A 15,397-nucleotide genomic window follows, 5' to 3' on the forward strand; every position below is an offset into this window, starting at 1 on the left:
TTCATTTTACTATGCCGTGGCAGAGTCTTTCAAGATCTTAATGTCTTACATCAGAAAAATGAGCTTTATTTCATACTTCCAGCATCTGGTGGTAGTGAGGAAGAGAGAGAGCAGAGGAACAGAAGGATGCTATTAGCAGCAGCTCTGCTGTGGAAAAAACACCTGGACTTTTTTCCCCCTGCAACAGCAATTGAGTGCAGAGCCTGTGGCACTTGCTAGGGACGATCACCTTCCCAGTGGCACTGCAGGGATGGGCCTGATGGGCCAGATCTAATGAGGAAAATGATGTTGCAGGGGCTTCAGGGAAGGCTCAGGGTTTCACATACTCCTCATGGTGCTGGGGGTATATCTGGGTGAAAAAAGCAGCCCTAGAGGGCATGGCAGGTGTGAACTATTGGTCTTGCTTGGGCTGTATCCCACTGCTGGGCCAGTGGGCTCCAGCATTGCCCCAGCTTCAGAGGGAGCAGCCCTGCCATGGCACAGTGCTCATGCGCTCAGAGAGCACTGGGACACAGCTGCCTCCTGCTTATTAATTTTTCCTTAGTAGTAATTTTCCCATAACACTTTGTCCCCCCTGCCCGCCTAGCCCACTTGCAGCTCACAGGGAAAAAAGCAGAAGATTTCCAAGAAAATCTCAATAGCTTCAGCTGTTTATCCAACAACAGGATATGAATTTCAAAACTGCAATATATATATGTAGAGAGAGAGAGAGAGAGAGAAAGAGAGAGTAGTGACATAACTGTAAAAGGAAAAACAATTTAGTCTCTGATTTTTATTATGTATATTCTCAGCAGGCAAACAAAATGTATTCACCCACCACAGTGACCAGAAAACAACATATTTCTTCTCTTATCAGAGACAGGCATTGACTCAAGGCGGGGCCCCAGCGTTACCTATCCCAGAGGTAATACATTTGGCACAAACAATTGATACACGAACACAGGTTTTCATACGTGCTACCATTCCTGATCTTTTAAAATGCCTTTCCCTCATGGTCTGAGGTTCTTAGAGGAGAAAACTTGCTCTGTTGCCTGCCTGCAGCCCATGGGTGGTTACACAGATTCACCCATTGTTTTTGTACAACAGCTTTGTTGGCCTCCCAGCAGCATATACCCCCAAGGAAGCTCTTGTGCAATGTCCTTGGATACCTCTCTTGTCTTTTGGAGGGAGTCTAGGTCTCCTTATAGTTTGAAGAGCTGCTGTCCACCTTTTGGGTTGATTCAGCCTCATGGCAATACCAATGGTTGTTTTGTGAAAGCTGTGCCATCCAAGGACTCTTTATGATGGGGCTGATTAAACTTTTGGGCTTGACTTTTAGAGAGGGAAAGGAAAAATGACCTGGCACCCCAAACTGCCATCTGCTGGCCATGGACATGGGCCCAGCTTGAGGAATGCACTGGGGTGACAGCCTAGCTCCAGTCACTGGCCAAAGCAGGTGACTGGACATGTCAGATCTGTCCTTTGGACATGTGCCCTTGGGGGCAGCCACAACCTGAGGGCACCAAGGGTGCTCACTGCAAAGGAGGGCACCACACCCCTAGTGCGGGCACTTCTGCCCCGGGAGGAGCTCAGGCCTGAGTGCATTTCCCTCTGCTGCTGGGCACAGCTGCCCCGAGGAAGCCAGTGGCCTTCTGGTGCCCATCTGTTCATCCAGAGCATCATAGGAAGTGTGGTTTTGGAGATCAGCACATCTGTCGGAATGGTTTCCTCTCGCTGGCTTGCAACCTTGCCATAGAGCTGCGATCACACCTTCAAACAACCCCTTGTTCGTGGAACCTATTTCAAAGACTGGCAGATCTGGCTGGCAGAATGGGGTCCCATATATGAATTAAAGTCTTTACTTTTTTCTTCCAGAAGTTTTCAAGAGTGCTAGTGACAGAAGAGGAAGGGAGGGAGGCAAATTAAAAACTTTTTATACATTAGGAAGGTAAATGAAGCAAGAGAATGCAAAGACAAAGAGATGAAAGTCATATTTTATGGTAAGCATCATGCAAGAGCTTCTTATTGGTGATGGGTGCGCAAAATAAGACACCAGAAGCCAATGAAAGAAATGGTTGTTAATACTCTGTCTAGAAATGATAGTTAGTACTGTGACTTTCTTTTTTTCCCCCACTGATTAAATAATTTATATCAGAATACTTTTGTAATTTGAGTCTGTCAGATGGGAGCTCTTTTATATATAAATATATTTTTTTCTTTCCTGCTTTCTAATTAGCAAGGTACAAAACAGAACAGTAATGTATTACACAAGTGGAGAAGTGACATTGTCTGGAGAGCCTGGCTGTGTCCCGATTCCCAAGGAGGAGCGCTGAGATACCGTGCTCGGGAAGCCTAGACTCCCCTCCTTTCAGCAGCTAAAGAGTTAAAGAGACAGATCAAAGTGAGAAAGAGGGAAAATATTCCTTTCAGGCTTTGAAACACTGTTGCCACCATGGAGAAGAGTAGTAGAAAATTAATAAGGTGGTGTTGGAGCAGATGCATGACCTGCAGTATAGTACAGAGGGCAAGAGTTCAAATATAAATAAATATGTATGGCTGTGCTATGTCTTATTAGATAAGAGTGCTGTCTCGTAAGCAGTTTAGGTGCAGCGAAGTGGCATCTGTAGTACTTGTGAGACAAGGAGCTGTACCATAAACAAGCCTTCTGATTAAGCCAGGGATTTTCTAAGAGGCCAGCAAGAGCCAGAAGGGAGATTCACCATTCCAGCTCTCTGGGATCAAGGTATCAGGCGTGGTGGGGGAGAGGAGGTGAGTCTTCTGCAATGATCCTGGCAGAATTGTCAACATTTGGGAGGCAGGACCACTGGGTTCAGTATCCCGAAAGATTCCCCCATGAAAAAAACACCCATCTATTTTAAAGCAAAATTTAAAATGCCATACTACAAGGCGCACCGCACATGGTAAGTCTCCTCAACTTCCATTTCTCTAGATAACACTTCAGGAGACATCCTCTTACACAACATATAATTCTGGAGGATGCATTTCAGAGTCAATGTCTGAACATCCCAAAGCCAGTAAGAGGACAGCAATGGCAACTGCTGCAGACCCCAGCCTTCCGGGAAAAAAGCCTGAGACTCCTTTGTGTTCAGACCTACTTCAAATATACCTAACAAAAAATCATCTCACAATAATTTCTCAGGCACAGTCTAATTTGAAAGTTGTATAAAGGTATATGGATTTTATCACAATTAGATCATGATGAACTCTGTTGGCGGTTTTTTTCTGCCTTGTTGAATTACTTGTAAAAAGAAAGCAAGCTGAGTTTAAGACTGAACTGAGCTGATTACAAGCAGTCTTAAGAAAAAAAAATGACACAGACAAAATAGAGATTATCATTCTTTATCAGTCACAAATAAACTTCACCTCAGGTTTTCCACTTGAGTTGAGTTTCCCCTCTATTTTTCAGCAAAATATTTCTCAAATAGTTCCAATGACCCAAAACAAGCATTTTTCACAAGATGAATTTCTCTGCTGCAGAAGTTCATTCATCCCAAGGCAGGCTCCGGCAAAGACATGGGCAAGGCTTGTCAGGTAATGTGGAAACAAATGTAGGCAAAAGACAGAATTGGTTCCGTGCAAGTTTCACCCCTCCCCACTGCACCTCCCTTCCTTACTTTTATAGAGGGGGATTAGTGACATGGATAAGCCACGGGAGTAAAGCTCGCGTGGTTTGTACATGTCACCAGAACCCCTACAGAAAAATGCAGCTTTATAATATGTACAATTTCGGTTTAGTTTATTATTTATAATACCTGGGCACCAACAAAAAAGCTCAGACACTAATGCAAAGTTTTTAATTTCTTAGTGCGTTGACATCACTTACTGTCTTTCTCAATGTATTTTTATTTGTTTGATCTTCTATAAATTTTTCTCTTTGTTCTTCAGATGGAATAGCAAATCTAGTTCATTCTGAAGACACTCTGCTGCTATAAAGTAACTGAAAAACCTTTAAAAATTTAGAGTTTTAAGTGTAATATCATGTCCCGTAAGAATATTTGTATCATTACAGGACACAGGATCACCTAGTTCTGTAGAAATACGAAATTCTACCAATTTGTATCTATTTTAGCCAGCTGTGTTATTTTAATACAGACAATTTATTGGAGGCAAAGAACTAAATATTCTATTCCTACTCTGTTTCAATGTGATCTTGGCTACATCAACATTTGCAAACCTTTCTTTCCTTCTTTCTTCATATCGAGGCACCACAGCTGAAGCTTTTAGTGCAGGTTTCTGCTCATGGAGTCAGATTTCTAAGGTTGTGGTGCTTGCTGACTGCCTGTCCTACTTTCATTTTACCTTGCCTATGGCTGAGCCCATTAATATTTTGAAGTGAAGCTGGAAGGTGTTTCTTTCCATAGACCAGGTTTTCAGCTGTCTAGGAAAAGAAAAGGGACAATGGTGGCTGACAGTAGGTGAAAATGTGGATTTGGGGTTTTGGGTGGGGAAATTTGGCAGGGCCAGGGAGCAGCAGGTCCTGAGCAGGAGGAAATGGCTTGGGCAGAAGAGGGCTAGGAGGCATTAAGATAGAGAGAAGAAGGGCATAGGAGGCAAGGCTTACTGGAGGGCCAGAGTTTTTCACCCATCATGAGGCCACAGAGCACATCCTGACCATGTTTTTGACTTGAATCCCACCTAGGATCAGGAACCTAGGATCAGCTCAGGAGCATTGTTCTCCCTCAGTATCTTTGCCTGGCACCACCTTCTCAGCAGGGCCTGTTGCCACTCCAGCCACAAAGCACCTCAGCCTCTACCACTGAGAGCCCTCCTGACCACCACTTTTACCTCCTCCAGACACAGCATCCCTCTAGTCTATATTCTCACATTATTATGTATTCTTTTCCTTCACACACACACACACAAGGAGAGAGTTAAAAGAAATCAGTGAAGAATCAGTGGCCAGTAGAATGATGGATAATAAAAGAAAACTCCAAAGAGAGAAAAAAACCCTGTGAACAGTTGTGGGACCATTGCTAGAGACAGCTCACAGCATTGCAGGGTTTAACAAAGAAAGATCAGAAGTGTTGACTAGACACTTTTGTTCTGAATTTGCAATGAAGCTGGAGGGTGTATCTATCCCGTCTGACGTTTCTGCAGGAGCAGAACGTTTATCTCTGCAACAAAGGAAGATCTGAGGCAGCACCTGCTAAAATTAAGCTTTCCCAAAACCAGCTCTATTAATTTGCACTCTGGAGTTTTAAAGCAAGTGGCTAAGGAACTTTCTAAAACACCCTCATTAATAATTCACAGATGTCAGGAGAATGAGTTAATTTTGGAGCCTGAAGGTCAGCAAACACTGTTCTAAAGGGAAAAAAAACCCCAAAACCTGCTAGAAAAAAGAGAAAAAAAGAAATTAATATAGAGAAGCAGAAAACCAGCAAGGCTGACAGCTCCAGATACATCCTGAAAACAAATTTTTAGGGCAACTATAATGAAAGATTTAGAGTCTAAGTATATAAGCATGTATTCATATAAAAAAAAAGGCTAGCCATAAAAAGTGCAGAGTGGTAGTTCAAGTCCTTCCTTGATGTTTAGGATGTGAGTTTACATAAATTCAAATTATCAAGGCTATTGCCCTGGCACTCAAAGGATAGTTTGGTGCCTGTGTGTGACTCACAGTGGGAGGCTGATGTGGTCATATCCCTGTGCCAGGTGTCCCTGCATCCTCAGGGAGGACACAGTGGTACAGTCCCACAGGGCCATGCTGCACAAAGCACCCATGGGAACACCGTGGGCAGCCCTCCAGGCCTTGCCCAGGTGTTTGAAGTGAGGCTGATGACACATTTGAGGTCAAGAAGAACCTTGCCTTTGGACCAGGGGGGCGGCTGGTCCAAAAACCTGGACTTGCATCTCTGTGGCTTCAGCAACCCAAATGGCTGCTGCCAGGTAGAGATCTCAAATCCCTACTTTTGTTTTAGAGGATCCACTTTCTTGCAAATCTAAACGGTATTTTTATGATTATTTCCAGTTGCTACATGATTCTTATTATAGTTCAGCACTGACGTCAGCAATAAACAATAATAGGATTGTGAACTATTGCTCTTTCTAATAAAATTATGTTTCTTCTCTGTATTATAAATCTAATAGCTATTACATCAGTACCCATAAATATATATCATTGCTTACCTTTTTAATATATACAGGGCAATGCATGCCCAAACAGAAAATAACCAGATTTTTTTATATAAGTTAGCCACAGCCATTATTAGATCATGAATGCCTAATAAGTAGAAGTAGAAGATATAGTTAATGGACAGTTTTCATATAATTTTCTTCTTTTGAAGGGGGAGAAAAAGGTGGCTTTTACCTGCTTTGCTTTCCAATCTAGAGCTGCAGCCTCTATTCTGTCCTCCCTGTGTTTCTCCACACTTTTCCTTATAATTTCTTTCCCTTTTTGTTTGAGGCTAAATGCTTGTAAAAGAGCACTGCGCAAAGGCAGTGCAATTTCTCCAGTGCAGTGCTATCAAAATCCCTCTCCTCCCTGAGAAAGAGCCAAGAAATAACCTTTTCCTCCACTGTTTGATGCTGATGCAGATACTTGTTCTCCCTGTGGCCAAGCATCTGGACTGCCTCCCTTGCCCTCTGTTGGGGGGGCCCCCTTTTGCTGTCCCCCCGTGTTTTTGTGATACCCGCTTTGGCCGTGCCCTCCCAGATGGCCAAAACCTCCCGATGCTATTCCTAGGTCCCTGGGGTGTGGGTGCCCAAAGGCTCGTGTCCCAGGCAGGGTGACCACCCCAGCCATTTTCCAAAGAGGGCTGCCATCCTGGTATCCCTCCATGGAGCCTTTTGGAGAGGACGTGCCTGGCGGCACCCCGGGGCAGCCCACGACATGGACACGGCTGTGATCTATGGAAGCGCGTGCAAGATCTGTATAAATAAGGCAGATTCCCACCTCCACCCCCCTCCTTCTCCTCCTCCCCCTGCTCCTCCTCCTCCTCCTCTCCTCTCTCTCAGCGCTGATTAATGTGTTGAATGAAACCTTTAAATGTTTGATTTCAAAGCAGAGGGATTTTTCCCCCCTTCTTTCCTCCTATCTGTAAAGAAGGGAAAAAAAAAATCCGCGATCATGTGGGAAATGTTGATTTTAATGGAAAAATTGCATTGTGCTGACTTTCATAGAGTAGAAAATCCACAGAGTGAGACTTCAGGCTTGGCACCTGCTCCAGAACCTTCCTGATGAAGCAAAGGTTGTCTTCATTAAGAGCATTAATATTCATGCAGCATGGTAATTTTGACACAGAAAAGGTCTCTGTAACCTTTTCTTGTGTGAGAATTTTTTACTTCTCAAGGAAATTACAGTCCAGCAATGACTTAATTAATGCTGGGTTTCTTCAGCGGATTTTGAAGAGCTGTCAGTTTGGGCTTGCAGTAGCTGTCAAGCAGGGAGAGGGCTCTGGCTAGGTAGATTGAAGGGAAGGAGGGAAGACACCCAAGCCCCCAGCCTAGATCCTTGTGGCTGGGGTGCAGTAACACAGAGGAGGTTGTGGGGCATGCACACCTCCCACATTAGTTTTAATTTACCAACCTGCATTCCCCACTGCTGGGTCATTTATTATTGGTTTAAAGGACACAGCTTGAATTAGTCCTTAATTTCTTACTCAGCTTATTTGTTATTTGTATTGTTATTACTACTGTTTTATAAAATTGCTTTTGCTCTCCTCTTCCTCTAGCATGGAAGTTCCCAGGAGAAGCCCCCTTTGGATATTGCACAGCCACTGTTGCAAGTGCAGGGAAGAAAGAGAAAAGCCTCCTTCTGCTTTTAACAAAATATTTATATATGTGCATATACATACGTAATCAGATAAAAATACTCCAAAGAAATGAGATGTGCTGCCAAAGAGGAGCAGCAGCAAGCGGTATTTTTTTTTTTAAATCAAAGTTTACATTCTTCTCCAGTGATGTCAGTCATGTTTGCAGACAGGGCATTTCGCACAGCGGAGAAGGAGGGAGCTTCTCCTTTCTCCTTCTTTTCCCTTGTTTGAATTTTTTGAGTATGTTTTCAAGACATCCTTCTAGGATCTCTCTGTTCCTGGTGCTGTTTTGTTTTTCTTTTTCCATATCGTTCTGATGTCAGCTTTCCCAGATCCAGGACTTCTCTCAGTGCAGTTCTTTTCTGCCTGTGTCCCCTCTGCTTATCCCTCTCTGCCACAGCACAGTGCACCACCAGGGAGCTGCACCACAGCCTCCTCCTTCCTGCTGAACAAGATGAAGGGGACTTCAGCAGCAAGACCTTGAAGGCAAATGCAACTCAACACTCCAGCTGCAAATCCCCCTCCACCCTCAAAGAGCTTTGAGAAGAAATTGAAGCTTTGCCTCTGCACCAAAAACATTAAAAATAATCCTGCTTTCTTTGGTAGACATATTCAAAGTCTTTTTCTTTCACCTGGAAATTAGTGGTCCTAAGGCAAGGCTGTCTTAGATTTCAAAATCTGGATGAAAAACCCACCCTCTCAGTGCCAGGAAATGCAAGGGATTTTTGATTATTCTCTAGTCTAAATGAGGCAGCAGTGTTAGGCCAGCACTCTGTTTAAAGGTGATACAGAAGGCTAAAATGAACATTTAAATAACGACCTTGAGGTATGAGCGTTTTGAATATTTTAAGCAGGAAGACTGCATATGACATTCATTTCAGCCAGCTGTAGCCCTTTATTCTTTATTTCTTGTGTTGTCAGAAGTGAAATTCAGAGATGAAATCCCAGTGAAGTGCTGGTCCAAATTTCTGTTTCAGATGTTGGCACCTTGCAACTCAAAAACACGCTGCAAAGTAACTGAAACCAAGGCTAATGGCACAGTGATGTGCTGAATGACATACAGAACAAAACTGAAGGACATTCCGTTGAAAAACATACATTACACTATACGTGCATGTGGATAAGTATACAGGTATTTTAAAATAACTTGCACATTCTTCTCCATTCATTTTACCTCTTTTTTACCCATTACTCATTTGCTGTGGACAGTCCTAGCATGCAGGACTGTCTGGGCTCCAAACCAGATGAAATTGGTACCTGAAAAACCCCCCAAAGGAGGTGATAAAGAAAAGGAAAACCCTGTGTTTTGTGGCCACCAGACTCTACATCTCTAAAGAGGTCTTCACCAGCCCACAACAATGCTAAAAAAGAGAGATCCTGGTGAAACATAAATGGTTTGGGCAATAAATCAAGTGTTTGTTATAAGTTGGGTAAGGTGATAGGATGGTCAATAGAGTTGAGAGAGTACCAGAGTGCCAGTCTTGGTGCTTGGTACCAGGTGCCAGGCTTGGTCTCTTTCTAGGTTCTGGCCTCTTTCTAAGTTTGCTTTCAGTAGGTGCCGTGTTCCTCCACTCTGCCTGCCTGGTGCTGTCTGGAAGCACTCAGCTGCCCTACCTGGACTGATCCACTTGTTTCAGGGGTGACACCTACTTATTCTCTCTGTTGGTTCACCATTTAATATAGTAATAACTCATTTGTTTTACCAACTAGTGATCAGCATTTTTGCTAAGGATGATCTCACAGCACTGGAGTCTAAGTGAAGAGATGGCAGCCGCAGCAGGGACAAGGATCCACAGCCGAAAATGTCCCAAATGAAAAACATATCTAGTCTCATTCACAAACTGAGATTGATCCCAATTTCTGATTCCTTGCCAAAAGCCATGCACCTCCAGAAGGATCATTCTTTTTTGCCCAAAAGCAGTGGTTTCTTGCAGAATGTGGTTTCAGTAATAAACAATTTGATCCAGTGCAACATCCAGTTCCACTTCACAAACCTCTCCAACTTGCCTTTCCCATACTAGAGAAAAGAGATGAGAACATTTTCCTGATCAAAATATGATCTCTTTTCAGGCACCAAAGCTATGCTGAAGTAAAATGTGGTTTTATTTATGCGCACAGACTAGAAGGATTGCTGCAAAGGGAATTTTCTAGTCCAGGGGACAAATAATAGGAGTTGTATTTCTTATCATCACAGCAAATGAAATAAATACCCAATATTTCTTCTGCCTAACAAAGTAAGTAATTAGCAGTGCCATAGTCAAGGGAACACGCAGGTAAATGGAGCAATAATTGGGGTGATACAACATTTGCCCACTTTTCAGATGAGGGATAAGGAGCAGGCCAGAAGTGAACCCGCATTTTATTTACTGCTACACCACTGGTAATTAGATGGCTTGCCATAATGGATTAGCAGCAGCCAGTGACACCCCTTATCCTTGGCAGACAGAGCAGCGTGTGCTGCAGAAGAAGCTGTTAAAGGCCAAGAAATACAAGTGCGTGAAAGATAAGAATAGCAAGTGCCCTCCCCGTGTCAGGCTGACTGGGAGTTGAAAGCAAGCAAGAAAGTCAATCTTCAAATATGCCAGTTAATTTTAATGACATTGAAATTTTACTGACAAGTCTGAAGTATTTTAAGTAATGTCAGAATTATCTTACTTGGGAGAAAACTGAATTGTTATGATTTTATTTTTTTTATGTATAAGCTGCATTACTGTTTTATGAGGGAAGCCTGTCAATTTGCCTCCTTTGAACAAAACACCTCTGCAGACATGTCTCCGTTGCAGAATATATTCTGCTCCATCACCAGTGGAAGAGGGTATGTTGGGAAGGATCCACACAGGCTGTGCTCCCAGTGTGTGCTATCTGTGTAACCTCACTGCCAGCCTGGAGCCAGGCTGTTCGACAGCAGCTCCCAACCCCCGGGGCAATTCCTCAGCAAGGCACGGCCAACCTTCATGGAGCCCTCTTCTGTGTCATTTCCCCAGCGTGAGCCTGGCCTCGCACAGGGATGCTCTCTCACCAAGGCAACCTGAGCATCACCACGAGGAGTGTGGAGCTCTGCATCATCCCAGGTAAATGAGAGAAGGCCTTGGCTTGTCCACTTGATTGACTGATTGATGTTCTTCCAGCCAGGTTATAAATCTTCACTCACTTCTGTGTCTTTTTCTGAACTGAGCACCAAGGAAATGCTGACCTCTCCTCCCTGCAACGCCCAGGGAGCCAGGAGCTTCCTGCCTGATCCATCTACCCAGCCTCTTCGGGGAGAAAAAGAGGGACTGTAGGATTTAATGGTTCACCATGACTGTGATATTGGGATTTTTAAAACCATTTGGTTGACATTAGCACTGCTTTTATTCCCGAGCAGCCATCCAGTTAATTCATAAACACACACACAAATGCACGTAGGTGCACATCCCAACCCTGCAGAAGCAAGAAATGAAACCCAATGTCTAATTCAGCAAGAAATGAAGCCCATACTGCTCCTCAGAACTGGGATATTCCCTTCTGGGGTCTTGCTGCCTCTGGACTTTTTCTAAGACTAACAGCATTGTGTTTACATCTTCTCCAGATGCTTTCTGCCAACACATCTTCTTCTCACATTGTTTTTCCAGCCGTGTCTGAGAGTCCTTGGTCACCTCCGCTGCAGCCTGGTTAGTGCAGGTAACTGTGGAGGGAAATACTTGCTCCTTCCCACTCTGTGTTTCCCCACATTATGAAAGCCTCTCTCCTGTGCAGTGTTTAGCCTTCAGCAGCCATGGCCTGATCTGGAGGTTTAACCTTTTGGCAATGACTGTAGGATGTAATCTGGTGGTTTTAACAGCAATCCCATCCTCCATTAAAAGGGTATGGCCTTTGAAAATGGTCACTATAGACCCTGCTGGGTTCACCCCTATGAAGTTTCATGTTTTTTTCCAAAGCCCATCATAGAAACTCTTCCCCCCGCCTCTCTCCCTCACTCTTGTCTGCCACATGGCAGCCAACACTACTCCCAACTTTGGAAGGCACTCAGCAGGTCCCCATCCACTAGCAGGCAAATAACCCCTTCCTTCTGCTGATAGGCCTCCCTCCCACCCCTATTCCCCACTGCCAATCTCTGTATCCTGCTTAATGGTATTACAGCCATGAAATATGATTTTCTTCCAGTTGGGAATAGGAATTTTGCCATGTTTTGCTGAGAAACACATTTAATATAAATAATTCCTACTGTTCACAGATTCCCACTTTTATGTAAAGGTTTATGCTGAGCCCACAGCAAAGAATTTAGGAAAAGGCTATTCATTAAGACCCTTACTGATTTGTCACCTCCAGAGATCCCCCACTGGCAGAAGGGGTCATGTAATGTCTTATTTATACCAATCCTTGCAGCAATTAATTTTCTCCACACCATTTTGCCACACACCTGGGTGTTTTTTCCTCATTTCTCTATTTGTAGTGTTTTTTTGATTTTTTTTCCCCACCCCAAGTTGCTTGTTCTGATGCTAACATGAAACAGCCAACCTTTTAAAGAAATCATTCATTTTTTAAAGGTTGAACATGTCATAGGAAGTTGGTGCACCTAATATTAAATCCCAGCTGTTTCTTTCAAAGTTCTTGAACACTGGGTAACTTGCAGAGGTGTTTAAATGCAGAGGGTCAACGTGGCATGGAAAGCCACGATGGAAAACTATTTTTTGAAACACATTTATGGAAGAGTTGTGTTTAAGGTTGGCTTCTGCTTTGCTATGTGGTTATTCATTTAAGGGGTCAAAACCACAACCAAGGAGTGCTGGAATTGCCCTGTTAGGGCCTTAGAAGCACAGAGGTGTCCAAAACAAGGGCTGAGTCCTCTTAGCTTTTGTATCTCAGCCTCAGGTTGACAGATCATGTAGAAGGTTCAGGAATGAGCTATGACTGTTCTGCTATTTACCAGCTGCTGCCCAGGAGCTGTTCATAGGTGTCCTCGTCACAAATACACCACCGCACCATGGATCTTCTCAGGCAGCCTTGGTGCAGGCACTGGCAGCTGTCCTGTCACCAAGGCAGCACTGCTACCAGCAGCTAATCAGGGCACCCTAATTGGGGGCAGGAAGGCTCAAGCACTAGCGGAATGATTTTTACATCTCCGGTTTATGCAACTGCATCTGCTGCTTGGTTTTATGTAAATTCCAGTGTCTGTGCTGTTGTCCAGGGCTTGGCCTCATCAGCCTCATGAGTGGAGCAAGACGGAAAACGGAAGAGGAAAACACTACAGAAGGACAAAAATAATAAAGTACCAAAGTGAGCCACTTTGAGCAGGACCACTCTTTGTGAGCACACAGGGCTGGCAGCAGTAGGGATGCCACTAGGAACATCACCTGGAAAATGCACATCCTGCATGCCTGGCACTGGACTTGGAGGAACTGCTGAAAAATGTGTTTCCCCTCCCTGCCTCAGCTTCAAGCCCAAACCTGAGCCCAGCAGAGCAGTTTAGTGACCTGGCATGGATTGCTTCAGTAACCAGCACTCCTCGTGGTTTTGAAATGTCACACTCCAAAAGGTCTTTCCTGTGAGCTGGGGGACATGACCAAGTACCTCTGTACACCTTTGTACTACAGGTGTTCACGTATTCATGTTTAAAGGTGTCCACTGACACACAACAAATTGGAGCTTGCTCTTAAAGAAGCCACAAAAAAGAATGGTGCAGGCCAGTCTTAGGGTGTGGGTGAGTGCACAGGCTCAAAAAAGGCAAAAGAGAGTCAGCAATGGTGGGTAGTGGATGAGAGCTTAAAGCTGAGCCTAAAGAGCCTAAGCAGCAGCAAGAGAAAGATGGAAGTGAGAAGGGAAGTGGAAGTAAGAAGAGCTCTGAATATTAAGAAGGGACAGGTCACAGGACAGGACATTTTGACAGATAATGATGAGTGATGGGGAAGCAGTCTTACTGTAAAAGGCAGGTGTGCAAGGACAGGGAAAAACTTCATGGTATTTTTACACAGAAGAACTGATAATTTACAGACCACGTGCAGAAAGGATTTTAAGAAATAGCTGGTAATTTTGGCTGCTATATAGAAGAGCTGACAGAGTGAGACACCTTCAAGTTATTAGACCGTTTCATTTTTGGAAAATGAGACATCCATGAGTTCTCTGAGGTTTAACTTGCACAATCCCCCCCCCAAACCTCTAACACCAGACCCAGACTAATGCTGATTCCCTCAACCTCCTGGTCCACATTCCTGAATCAAGTGGCTGGAGAGTGAGTTGTGGCTGCAGTGGTCTCCACCTCCACACAACACCCAGCCAGGCCCCACGTGGACACACGGATGCTCCTGTAGTGCTGGTCCTCAGTACGGGCAACTCTCCAGGTGCCAAAAAGGCAGTGCAGGCAGGTCAGGCTTTAGCAGTGCCCCACTGCTCTCACAGAGATATTCCTTGTTTTTTTTACTTCTTATTTTCCCTTCACAGCCCTGTTAAGAGCACCCTGAGTCTCCCAGAAACTTTTATCAGGACAGCCCACGCAGCAGTGGCGATGCAAACAAATCAGCCTCCAGAGATCAGCCCCTACAGAAGCTGTGCTGCCCCATGGCCTGGCAGGGCCCGAGAAGGCTACACGCTGAATTTATTTTAAATTTAACCTTGCTTAACCCTTGAGCTTGCGCTACTTTCAGCTGCCCCACAATGATTGATAAAAGCCTGCACGGTATCACTAATCTCGGGGGCAGTGCAAGCTGTTTGGGTTCCCGTGTGCACATATGGAAGAGCTTTGGAGTGTCAGATCCAATACTCAATCGCTGTGTCAGCAAAGGTGCAATGAAATTCACTTCACTGCTCCTTGAATACGTTATATTTAAGACTGCCCAGAAGAGGACTCAGGTCTCAGGGCCATTATTTGGTTAAAAACTTGGAGAAGTAATTTTCCCGCTTGTGCTATTAAGCATGTGGTTTTCTTTATTTTGAGATCTCACTTTGCCTGGGTATACACATCCATATATCTCACAATGCATGTATGGAAACCATACACAATAACAAAATAACCTTATGTACTGTTAGGATTGGGTTTAAAATTTACGGGGTACAACCCTATTTTTTTTTTTTTTTTTTCTGAAAAGGAAAAATTCTAAAACTGTTCCATATAGTTAATGTACTGTTTGGCCTTCCATTAAAAAGATACTACTAAACCAGTCCCAAAAACACTAGCAAGTGAGTAAATGCTCAAACTACAAATCTCTCTCAAATCCTATGGGAAGGAAGTGGGTGGGGGACTCTACCAGTTCCAAAATGGCAAGATCATATATCAGAGGTGAATAATAATGTGCAAAAATATATGTGTCAAGGAATAACACAAACTAGGAGAGGTAGGAGAGAAAGGACTTTGAGGGATGAAAAATCTTAATGCCTGTAAAGCTGGAGATTCTGAAAGTGTAGGTCTTGCTAATGGAGTGGAAAGAGAGCGAGAGAGAAAGGAAAACAAGAGAGAGTAAGAGAGAGGGGAAGAAAGGGGAAAAAGAAGAGGAGGAAGAAGAAGAAATAAACCAAAAAAAGGAAAAAACAAAAGGACGGGAGGGAGGAAGGGAGGGCAAGAAAAAAAAGCATGAGAAAGAAAGCAAGAAAAAAGCAAGCAAGACAGCAAGAGAAAGCAAGCAAGCAAGAAAGAAAAGAAAGAAAGAAAAGAAAGAAAGAAAAGAAAGGGGACT

At 43.9% G+C, this 15,397-nt stretch overlaps 2 long non-coding RNA genes across 4 annotated transcripts; one reads left to right on the plus strand and one right to left on the minus strand.

Annotated features, from left to right (window-relative positions):
- Positions 1 to 757: 757 nt before the first annotated feature.
- LOC136366978 (uncharacterized) lies at positions 758 to 14,210 on the minus strand. 3 transcript variants are annotated; one of them, XR_010744616.1, is made up of 3 exons: positions 13,987 to 14,210; positions 9,638 to 9,768; positions 758 to 1,869 (listed from the first exon to the last, which is right to left on the minus strand). It is a non-coding gene; the product is annotated as an uncharacterized lncRNA (long non-coding RNA). The 3 variants fall into 3 exon arrangements; XR_010744617.1 differs by lacking the exon at positions 758 to 1,869 and adding an exon at positions 7,068 to 7,173; XR_010744615.1 differs by lacking the exon at positions 758 to 1,869 and adding an exon at positions 7,068 to 8,196.
- Positions 11,316 to 13,011, plus strand: LOC136366998 (uncharacterized). The gene is made up of 2 exons (XR_010744622.1): positions 11,316 to 11,411; positions 12,900 to 13,011. It is a non-coding gene; the product is annotated as an uncharacterized lncRNA (long non-coding RNA).
- Positions 14,211 to 15,397: the final 1,187 nt, after the last annotated feature.

This window comes from Sylvia atricapilla, chromosome 1, assembly GCF_009819655.1.
Source record: "Sylvia atricapilla isolate bSylAtr1 chromosome 1, bSylAtr1.pri, whole genome shotgun sequence".
NCBI lineage: Eukaryota > Metazoa > Chordata > Aves > Passeriformes > Sylviidae > Sylvia > Sylvia atricapilla.